A 12,155-nucleotide genomic window follows, 5' to 3' on the forward strand; every position below is an offset into this window, starting at 1 on the left:
CTTTGATATCTATAGGAACAAATTGCACAGACCCTTGCCATTCCTGCAGTCATCCCAAGAATAATGGGAATAAGGGTTTTGTATGTAGAGACTGACTTCATTTACTGTGTTTTTGAAAAATTTTAGCCAACTCATGATGATTAAGTTGTACCAGAAAATGTTTTTGAGAAAATTGAATTTTTACTAGTTAAGAGAATTGAAGACCTCAAGGAAAATATAAATGGGCTTAGGTTACCAAAGACAGGGATGTCCATAGAAAATACAAGGGATATGAGAGAGGAAGAAATAGTGGGGTTCACTGGATCATGGAGCTATGGTGAGAGCCCCCATGGAGAAAAATCTCTAACAATAGGAAGTTTAATACAGAAATATGATTGGGGAACTGGAAGATCTATGTATAATAAAAATGATAATCAATGGATAGAACAGGTAGACTCCTTGGATTGGCAATTGGATTAGTGAATTGATCTTCATGGTAAGATTGGGACATACTTCTTTTCCTGTCTGGTATCTGTTGCCTTGGAAATTAGGACACAAGTTCTAAAAGATAAAATTTTGGCTTGTAAAGTGTGTGTTTCTGCGCCACTTGTGTGTATCTGCGTGGGCAGAAAACACTTTGGACTGGGTAGGTACTGAAGAGCTAAACATCCTAAGATAAGAATGGGCTGCAAGGAAATGAATGCCCTGGTGGTTTGTGCTGACTAGAGCATGACTTTATTAATCAGACAAGGAAGGATTCTAGGCCCTCCCTGTGTCCCCTGGAGAAACTCGTCTCTGTCTCTGCCTCTGTCTCTCTCTCTCTCCCCCCCCCCCCCCCCATCATGCGTGGAGCTGTGTCTGGAAGGCGGGTCTGAACGAGTGGGTGGAGACGACCTTAGTGGTTGGTCCGAGCGACAGTGGGTGGCGACAGTGGGCGGTGATGATGACTACGTAGGGCAGGGCGGTCTGAAGACGCTGCATTCTGGGAGATCTGGGGAGGTCTTCTCAGTGGCAATTCTGTGCGTCTGCAAGGGGCGCAATATAATGTTTAGAGGGAGAGTGGTTAGTGGAGGTGAGAGACCCCAACAGTAAAGGAGTCCTTGGGAAGCTGCAAGATGAATTAATATTGCATACGAAAAGAGTTTGGCATGTACTGTTAAAATAGATATTTGAATGAGATTAATAAAGAGATTAATAAAGCTAAAATATTAATATTATTTTGACTTGTTTAGTGCCTTTCTGTTTTCATGCTAATGCTGTAAGCACATGTTCATGCCCGGAAGAGCTGTGATTTGATGGCGTTTCTGGGAGTCAAATGTTAAAGTATAACTTGCTTTGGCTTTTTCAGGCACTGAATTGTGACTTTTTATGTGCCTTGTGTGATTTGGTTGGATAGTGACATAGGAAGTTCAGGAAAATTAATTAGTTTGAGGAAAATAATGACCCTGAAAATCTTTCTCTGACAGCAGCTTTAGACCACCAAGTCAGTTGCCATTGTGCACTTGCTTGAGATTCTGGTTTGGTACTGAACCAATCCTCCTATTCTTGAGAACCCCAAAAGACTGGTTCTCAGCAGTCACCTAAAGAAAAATTAACAGAGAAATAATGAAACTAGGGGAAATTATGTTTCAGATGTTCCTAACAGACATCGACCTAATATTTAAAACAAATGAATATAGCTTCTTCTCAACATCTCATTGATGACTGACTATGTCATTGGTCACAATTCAAGTATTACCAGATACAAGAAAATTGAAATAATGCCTTGTATCTTATCATACCTTGATGGATTAAAGGTGGACTTCAAAAATAGAAACAGAAGAAAAAATATAAACTTATAGAAATTAAACAAATCTCTAGTTGGTGCTCTCTGGATAAGGAAAGAAAGAAATTGAATAATTTTTAGAATTCAATGAAAATGGAGGCTCATTATACTCAAAATTCTGAAATCAATGTTAACTGATGAGTGAGGTAACTTAGACTCAAATGGACATGGATATATGTATTCGCTTGTCAGAGGATAGTTGCCATAAAAAATAAGAAACCCATGGTACAGTGCACAGAGTCAAAGAAGCTAAACAAGAAAAAGACCCAAGTGAGGATGTGTGAGTGTTACTTAGAAAAGGGAATAAAATAGTCTTAGGAGGCAGATAGATGGAGTAAATGGTTTAGGAGAGGAAATCAAGATGAGAATGAAGGGGGGGAGTGTCAGGGTCAAGTTAGGAGATATATAGAAAAGATGGCCAGATGATTAGGAGAATGAATGGAAATCTCTTCCAGATAGTGGTGGAGATGTAGGGGGCATCTTGATACCTAGGATAGGGGAGGTGGCAAAAATCAATGTGGATGACCTTAGCTATGACTTCCAATATAAGGGATATGCAACATAAAGTTGTCACCTTCTGTAGCCAGACAGTAAACATGGTTGACTGATAGGAACACAAACCCACCCACAAAACTCTCAACCCAAAATTTTTGCTGTCTAATAGAAATGCAATGATGGAATTGGAACTGAGAATGAGGAAATGGCCAAGCAGTATCCCACCCAGTGAGAGATACATCTCACCTCTAAGCACCAATCACTAGCACTATTAATGATACTCTATTATGCTTGCAGACTAGTGTCTAGCAATGTTGGCCACAGTGCAGCTGACTCTGACATGTGCTTATATTTATAGTCAAATAGTGGATGGAACTTGGTAATGATTATGGAATAGTTGGAAGAAGGATTGACGTGCACAGAGGGGATAGGAAGGACAGAACAGCATCATTTAACATGAACCCTAGGGCTCTCCGAGACTGATCTACCAGCCAAATAATATAAATGCTCTCAACTTAGCTTTCCTCCTCCCCTCTGATTATATGTAGCAGATGTACAGATAGGTTGTCATATAGGTTCTGAACAACTAAAGTGGGGGCTATCCCAAAAGCTGTTTCCTGTGTGGGATATGTTTTACTAGCTGGATTATCTTGTCTGACCTTAGTGGGAGTGTATGTGCCTATCTTGGCATAGACTTGATGTGCTGAGGTGGGAGGATACCAAGGGGAGGACTCCAACTTCTTAGAGGAGAAAGTGAGGGGACATGGAGGAGGTATTCTGGAAGAGAAACAGTGATGAGAATGCAAAGATGATAACTTAAAAAAGGAAAGAAATCAAGAAAAAAAATCAAAGTTCTCATCACATTTTGAAGCCTGGCCCTGAACTTGTGCTGATTCCCAGACTCCGGTTGAGTCAAACAATAGACCAAATTAGCTATGTCATTATCATTGTCTTGCCTTAGTCATCACTGCTGGAATAGTCCTTTTCATGAAATACGGATAAAAATGAGCTTTTACACAATTATTTGTACTGCATCATTGTGAGTAAATAACAAAAATCCAATTTCATGGTATATTTATGCTTATTTCCTAAAAGTTATTCATTTGTTGCAATGTTCAGAAAGGGTGGGGATGATTATAAAAAAACGGAGACATTTAGTAGGACTATGAGTGCTCATGAGAATATTCCAGGATAAAGATAAACAAAACAAAACAACAGAACTCAAATCATGAGTTTTGAAAATTAATTTTTTTCAGAACAAAGAACTGTTCTTAGAATATGTTTTCAAGATCCTCATAGGTGTAATATGTAGAAGTGTACTTCCTGAAGTTTCTACTTTTTTCTGGCTTTGAAATATAGTTGTCATATAATACAGTAGATAAACATAAATTAATGTACATTTACTTACACAGAGTAAAGAAAGCATTATGGTCTATACTGATATTACTGGTGAAGTATATTTCATGAATTATATGTAAGAATTTCAATTAACCTTAGGAGGGCATTGAATAAATAACATAAAGAAAACAGTGTTCAACCAATAAAAATTCATAAACTAATTTTGATGTATTTTATATGACAGCATGGGTTAAATGTAAGTCCAGTTTTAACACCCAAAATCTCCCAGTATAAATTATGATTCCCACAATGTGCATACCAGGAGAAAACTGCTATAGTAATAAGACACTAAGTGCTTGCTCTCCTCAATGAACTTTTTACTGTTTTTAACCACTGAAAGTATGCTTATAAATTGTACAAATTTGTAAATTTATTGATTGCTATGACATTTTTCCTACTCCAACTTTGAATGTTTCATTCAAGATGAAACAGACAAGGAAAAAATATCCTAAAATAGCTATATTGAAGGCTACAGAAACTTAACAGAATCAATGTTGTTCTATGCCTCTACTTTAGTATTTTAGCTCAAACTTATCACTGAGGTGAGGTATTATTGACAACATACAAGTCTATTGACTTATTTTATATGTCCTATATTTGTAGGGCTTAAATTTTTATTTTAGTTGTTTATCAGACAAAAGTCAACTTTCTAGGTAAAATGGACTCCTCTGCCAAAACTGTGCCATTGATATAACTACTTTTTTTCCTATTGTGAATATATATATGCATGTATATTTTTAAGTTGGCATTTCACAGATAAATGCAAGGACCCTCAGGTATTACATTGTATTTTATACATATTTAACATGTTCCAATAAATTGCAGTTAGTTAAAATATTTTCTCTATTGACAGTAGGTGCATGAATTGATTTTAATTTATGCTATAATTAATTATTACAATTTAATGTTACAGCAACATACCGTTTAAATTAACATCATAAAATATTTATAGCAAACTCATAATTCTTCCTCCTCCAATTCCTTAACCTAGTGTATTATGTATCCTGTCCTTTAGGTCTCTTCTTAATTTTATGTTAGCCCACAATTATGCCATTCTCTCATTCTATACAGGTAAATTCATTTGTGTTTGTTTGTAATTCATTATGAAGCCAAAATTCCACTCTGTACACCTAAAAATATATAACTTGTTGATAGGAAATTATTCATGTAGTTAAATGAAGAAAATACTTTCTGTAGAACTCCAGATAAATGAAATCAAAGAGAAAACACTACTTTTTTATTATTTTTGAGGTAGGGGTAATTGTTTCTATGATACTAGAGGAAAGACAGAATTTCTAGTAATTAAATTTTCCACATATAATATGATATATTTGGAAACATATAATATCTGTTACTGCTAGCAGAAAATAGGAAGTTGCTCTAGGTCCTATGTTCATTGCACCTATTAGAGGACATAGCACCTGGTTTTCTCATTCAAGGCCTGAATGTACTTTTTGGGAAACAGAAATACATATGTGAATATGGAAAACTTGACAAATATTCTGTTTTCAAAATTTGTGACATTTCAGTATAGCATATGTTTAAGTTGGTTATATTTCTTAAGTAATTGTTCAAGGTTATGGAAAATTAAGTGTTAGCTCATCCATTTGGAAAAGAAACTGTTCATGTGCTTAGGGAACACTTGCCAGCACCATTGTTTAGATTATATAGGAACAGGGCACACATAGATAAAAATGCAAATAAGTTGTTATTTAGAAGTAAACACTGTTAGATATATGCAACAATGTCAGCTGACAAAATGACCAACAAAAGTGAGGGAGAACCTTTAGAGACTGTATTCAGAGGTTAGGCAAGTCTATTGGTTGATGGATGGGGCCACCTACTCATCTACAAATTTTAACCCAGAATTGCTCCTCTCTAAAGTATGAAGCAGGGAATGGAGGAAAGGCTATCCAGAGACTACCAACCTGGAGATCCATCCCATATACAGACAGCAAAACCAAACACTATTGCTGATGCCAAGAAGTGCTTGCTAACTTCAGTCTGACATAGCTGTCTCTTAAGAGGCTCTGCTAGGAAAAAAAATGGCAAGGGCCACAAAACCCAGAGGAGACAGACCATGCCTAAAAAGAGACCAATATGTGTACTGCAAGGATACTGGCCACCAGGCCCATGAATGCCCTAAATTAAAACAGGGGGTAAAGGTGCTGTCTCTCAAAGAAGATAAAGACTAGGGGAGACGGGGCTCAGCCCCCCTCCCTGAGCCTAAGGACACAGGTGCTGAACTTTCAGTGCTTTGAACACCATTAAATAAAGTACCTATCAAAGAAACTGCACTCTGTGGCTAGTAAGTGGCCTCCCTGCCTACGAGCGATAGTGACTACAGCTGTGTTGGTAAAAGATCACCGTGGAGACCCTACACTCGCTCCAGAATGTTATCAGGCAGCCCCCTGACTGCTGGATGACCAACGCCCGACTGACTCGCTATCAGAGTTTGCTGCTAACAGAGCGAGTGACCTTCGCTCTCCCTGCCATCCTCAATCCTGCTACCTTCTGTCTGAAGCTGGCAAAACCCCCATACAAGAAACTGGAATTCGGCCACACCTCACAAACCAACCGTGGCCAGGAGCACTGACTTGATTCTCTGATGAAAGCAGCTTCGAATGCAGCTCCATGGTGAAAGGTAAGCACAGAGCAGGGGGCAGTGGTAGCAGATAAGGAGTCCAGCCAGCAGTCTGCCTGAGGAGACATCAGCATAGAGAGCAGAGATCATCGCTCTAACCCAGTCTTGAAGGCTGGCAGATATGCCTTCACTACGGCCCCTGTCCATGGGGCAATCTACAGACAGTGTGGACTCTTGATTTCTGCTGGAAAGGTGCTTGCAGAGAGGCAGACCTGAGACCTACTGGGAAACCGACTTCACTAAGGTAAAACCAGCCTGGTATGGAAATAAATATCTTTTAGTCTTTATAGACACTTTTTCAGAGTGGGTCGAGGCATTCCCCACCAAGAGATAGACAGCTAATATGGTGGCCAAGAAGATACTTGAAGAAATTTTTCCTCATTTTGGGGTACAATGGTCCTGTCCTGCCTTCGTCTCCCAGGCTCATAAATTGTAAAATAGGAGGTCCAGGACACAGGTGCCACATCAGTTTAAAGTAAGAGACTCTGTGAGAAGACATGGAGTGGGAACCTAGGAGCCAAGGTTNAAAGGACCCTATTCGGTGCAGCTGACGACGCCCACCACCTGAAAGTAAAAGAAATCCCAATCTGAGTTCATGTGTCTCTCGTTAAGGAGGCTGACCAATGTTGTCAGCAATTACTGGGCCACTGTTAATTCTCCTTTTACTCTTAACCTTTGGACTCTGCTTCATTAATCAACTAGTTGCATTTGTTGGAGACAGAATTGTTACTCTGATTCTAAGATTAGAATCATTTTAAAAGAAGTGGGGAATGAAGAATAAAAAATTACTAGCTGCCTGTGAGAACATGAACTTTTCACCCTCGGGCCCTAGTCCCTTGCTACACAATTGTTCCCTGAACATTCTTAAGTAAAATTATTTCCTGGAACAACCACAATGTTCCACCACCCTCTGTGGAATGTCCCAACGCCCTAACCACAATGTCCCAATGGCCCAGGTGTGTTGCTTAATGTAGGGCATGACCTAACTGTTGAGTAAAATTGTGGTTTTGGACTTCCCCTATCTCCTTCCCATACCTCCTCCTCTTTTCTGTTTTTTGCCTTTATAAGCCTCTAAAAAGTTTGGGCCGGGGTTGAACTACACTACCCCTGTGTGGCGTATGAGTTTTGACCCCAGCATGCTGGCCTGAGCTCTTGTCTCATCTTGCCTTCAATAAACTTCCTCATGTGATTGCAGCAAAAAAAAGGCTCTGCAAATACAGATGACAAATACAGATGCAGATGCCCAGAGCCAATCATATATCTGAGAACTGGGACCCAGATGGTGAAGTTAGAGAAAATATTAAAGGAGCTGAAGGGTTTGCAACCCCATTGGAAGAACAACAATATCAACTATCCAGATCACTCAGAGCTCCCAGGGACTAAACCACCAACCTGAGAATACACATGAAACAACCCATGGCTCCAGCTCCTTATTTAGCAGAGGATGGTCTTGTATGGCAACAAAGGGAGTAGAGGCACATGGTCCTGTGAAAGCTTGATTTCTCAGCATAGGGAAATGCTAGAGTAGTGGGGAGGGAGAGGGTGGGTGGGTTGGGGAGAACCCTTGTGCTAAGATGTCCTTTACTTACCACTGACATGAAAACTACCTCCCTGAGAAATAAATCTATGTTACCAGATAACACCATATGAGATATGAAAAAGAGGGAAGCAAGCAACAACCCTTTCCGTTTGTGATTCATATGAACCATAATGACCAGCAATAAATCTGAGGGTACAGCAGTTGTATTAATGCTCTTCTGGTAACCAATAGTTCTACAATTAGAGTTAATTAAAAAGAAGGAACATTCCTTACTCAGAAATTATCAAATCATCCAGGCTAGTGAAGAAATGGATTGAAAAAAAGAACCTACGAGTATGCTGCTGCTAATTCAGTATATACCTAAATTTATTTTAAATATGGACTGTCTCTTCTCATCAGGACGTATGCTAGGGAAAATTGAGTAGGTCTTCCTCTAAAGACCCCTATCTAATCTCCCATATGAGTGATCCCTGCTCTCTCTCAGCCAGGTCACCTCCAAGTCAAGCCTCCCTTGGGACTAAGCCCATGATATTCTCATCACTTGGGGAACTAACCAGAGATCCTTCTTCCCCTTACCTGGTTTTTCCCTTCAGCACCAGGCTACAGCCAGCCTCATGGGTCACTACAATGTTCTCAGCTCTTCTGTGTCTGAGGTCCTCAAGAGTGTAAACTTGCTGTCACTGGACTCTGTGTAGTGTAGGGACCCCACATGAGGGCTCCTGTGGCAGAAGCAGGATAGCATTCCAACACTTAGATAGCCTTATTTGACATCAACAGAAGAGTAGGCCCATCTTCTGTGGAAGATTGATGCCCAGTGCAGGGATATGTTAGAGCAGTAAAGTGGGCTCTGTGAGATGACAAAGGAGAGAGGGGAAAGGAGAGTTTTGATGGATAATTGTGGAACTGTCCCCAGGAATGTGGTTATCATATGAAATGTCAATGAATAAAATAACTAATAAAAAAATTCCCAATCAATTATTCTGTAATTAATTGGAGGGCTGCAGAGACTATAAACATGATACCTTTTGAAATTCCATTGTCACACAATTCAGTATATTCATGTTTAATGAGAAACAAAATTCAATAAGCCAGGAGATTTTGAGCATGGGTATATCTGATATATTACTGTCAATTATTCCATGTACATATGGCAGGCATTAAGCAGGAAGTACTACAGTGTACAAATGAGCTTCCTTGAGATACCCAACTTTCTCTTCAACAATACTGGGTGAGCTCTGTTATGGCACAACTTCAGAGATTTGTCCCTTGATTGCTTGTGGATACAGTGGTGTTTTCCCATATTTCTCATTCTCTTTGCCATACTCATTTATTTTCCTTGGTGTAAGTGGACACCAAGGAAACTGTGTGTTTTTAATTCCTGGGTGATGACCTACCTTGTTGCACAACTTTCTTGCAGGTCCACATGAAGATAAAAGTAATTGGCATAAAGCTAGTAAGATGAACTAGTGATTTTATGGAATTTTTTACTTCTTGTAATGTTAGGAAATTAGCTTGATTTAAAGTATTTGGGGAGAATAAGGTAATTCTATAAAAGTGTAGATAGGGTAAAAAGTATAAAGTTAGGAATTTAGGACAGTTGAGAGAAAGTTTTAAGTTAGAATTAAAAAAAAAAGTGACCATTCCTGATAGAATGGCAAAATGTGCTTGACTTACAAAAAGGCACACAGTGAGAATTCAACATATATTACAAGCATGTAATTTTAGAGGACAAGAAGGATAGACTTGGGGCAAGTTATTGTTCAAAGAAAACAGGTGCAATAAGTTGGGCTTGACTTCACTGATCTTGTGATCTAGAGATAAGCTAGCTGGTTTTCTAAGTGTACCAGGAAAAAATAAGCTTATAACAAAGAACAAACATTTTTATTATGAGTATAAGAACAGAGAACAGATGATTGGCATGCATAGCTGATCTGAACTTCGAAAAAAAGATGTAAGACATGAAATGCTCCTGAGTAAGTACTGTGGTTGTCAACCAAGCATAGGCAGTAACTTGGTACTTTTGACTTGAGACTTTTTGACTACTCCAACTTTGTTAATCAATGACTAAAAAGTTACTGGTTTAAGGTAACAATGGGATTTTGCAAATGAAGATAGATTCCAATTGCTTTATTAGATATAGGTTTCATATAAAAACATTGAAAAATATCATGTAATTTTCCTTTGTGTAAAGATTTCAATCTGTATTTGGAAAGTATATTTTGCTAGTGTCTGTCTCAAAAACATGTGAAACTTGTGGCTGGGAAGTAATTTTCTTTCCAATAGAAAACCTTTTTCTTAAGTGATCTATATAACTGTTGAGGGAAAAAGTAAGTTGTTGAAGCTCGGCTCTTGTTTCAACCTTCTGTGTATTTGTGTGTGTGTGTGTGTGTGTGTGTGTGTGTGTGTGTGTGTGTGTGTGTGTGTTTGTTCTTCTCCCCCCACATCCTATCTTATCACTGCCTGCCACAGGCAGCAGCTCCTGTTGGTATCTGGACCAGCATCCTTTAGCTGCTGTTACCAACATTCCCTGCCATGGCCACTTGCAGTCTTTCTCAGTTTGCCCTGTAGTGTCATAGTTGGTCTTTAACACATATATTAATGTTGTATATATCAGAATGCATGTGAAACACTAATATTGTTTGCATCAACTTTACTCATTCTCCCAGAATCTTTCAACTTATATAATTTTGATTTCTTCAATTATCCTCTCTTTCAGTATCTGAATTTATTCCACTAATGTCTGCATTGATGTATCTGGCATCTGCTGCTATCCTATTCATTACACTATATTTGTAATTTAAGCATCACCCCTCAGTTTATAACTAGGGAGGTTTATACAGTTCAATAACTCCAGAGGTATGGATGTATTATTGTACATGTGAAGAGAGTCCTTGGAAAGTCTACACATAATTCAAGAGATCACTTAATCCTAAAGGTCTTCAGGACTACCATTATCACTTTCTTCCCTAGTTAGATGCCTCTCCTTCTGAACATTAATCCTTTATATGACTATTAGATGTACAATTACTACATGTTCAGAAGTTGAAGTAGTGACCTCGTGGTAGTATATTAAACTTTAATTAGGAAAGTATATCCTATTAGGTACTTTATGTTTATAAAGAAAAGTATCATGAAAAAGGGATAATTGTCCATATCAGGTAGACTTGGTTTCATTTAATTGACTTTTCATGGATGCCTTTATGAACTTCTTGCAAATCTTCAGAGACTTCCACAATTTCATTAGCATGGAAATTGAATTTCCTTTAATTTCAATTTTTTTAGGAACTAAATCTAAACTGACATTTTGTGACAATTAAATTCCAATACTTCAGTAGCTCTTATTCTGTTTTTCCTATCTTGTAATCCCTCTTTGAATTCTCCTATTACTGGAAACTCTTCCAACAACACCAGAAAACTAATGGTTTATTGAGCTCCAATTACAAGGCATATGTTTTATCTATGGATTTAATATAAAAACAATCCACACAGCAATATACAAGGTAAAAACTTACTTCTTGATTAGATCAGAATCCTGCTACTCTCCTTGCTATTACTAGAATTACAAAATGAATAGATGTTTCACCTTTACTAGATGTTGATATCTTGCCTCTCATTCATAAAGGGACATAGAAATGGCATGATAATGATGACTATATCAAAACTTTCTCCACAATTGTCAAACAGGCATAAAATCCTGGATGACAGTTTACAAAAAATGGTATCTTAGAGGATGCTGTTATCTGGAATATTGTTTAGTTCATTCTTTCAGAGTGAATAAAGTCTGAGTTTTGAAGAAAGCCATATTAACAAGATTAAAAAGATTTAGAGAAGAAATAGTCTAAAGTCTAGAATTCTGATAATTGACCTTTGCATTAGCTTTTTGAAAATCAGTCAGTTCTCAAATTTCCTGTACTATTCTTGCTGAGATATCAGTGCTGAGTCTTATCTTATTTTTTCCAACAAACAAATTTAAGGATTTAGATTCCCCCATGTCATAGGAATGAGTATATATATATATCTTCAAAAATTTTCTTCACTTTAACATTGCTGGAATATTTATATCAACTTTCAGAAGAGAGGGAGAAAAATATGAACATAAACATGGAAGAGTATATGAACAGGAAAATGTCAAAGATGTCAAATATTTTATGACATGGCTATTAAACAGAACAGAGCAAAATTAGTTACCAAATAGGAGATGATTATAGTCAAGTAAGGAAATATTCAAGCAATGAAGAGTAGGATATATAGAGTTCCTGTTACATGTGAAAATA

This window comes from Mus pahari, chromosome 1 (assembly GCF_900095145.1).
Source record: "Mus pahari chromosome 1, PAHARI_EIJ_v1.1, whole genome shotgun sequence".
Lineage (NCBI taxonomy): Eukaryota > Metazoa > Chordata > Mammalia > Rodentia > Muridae > Mus > Mus pahari.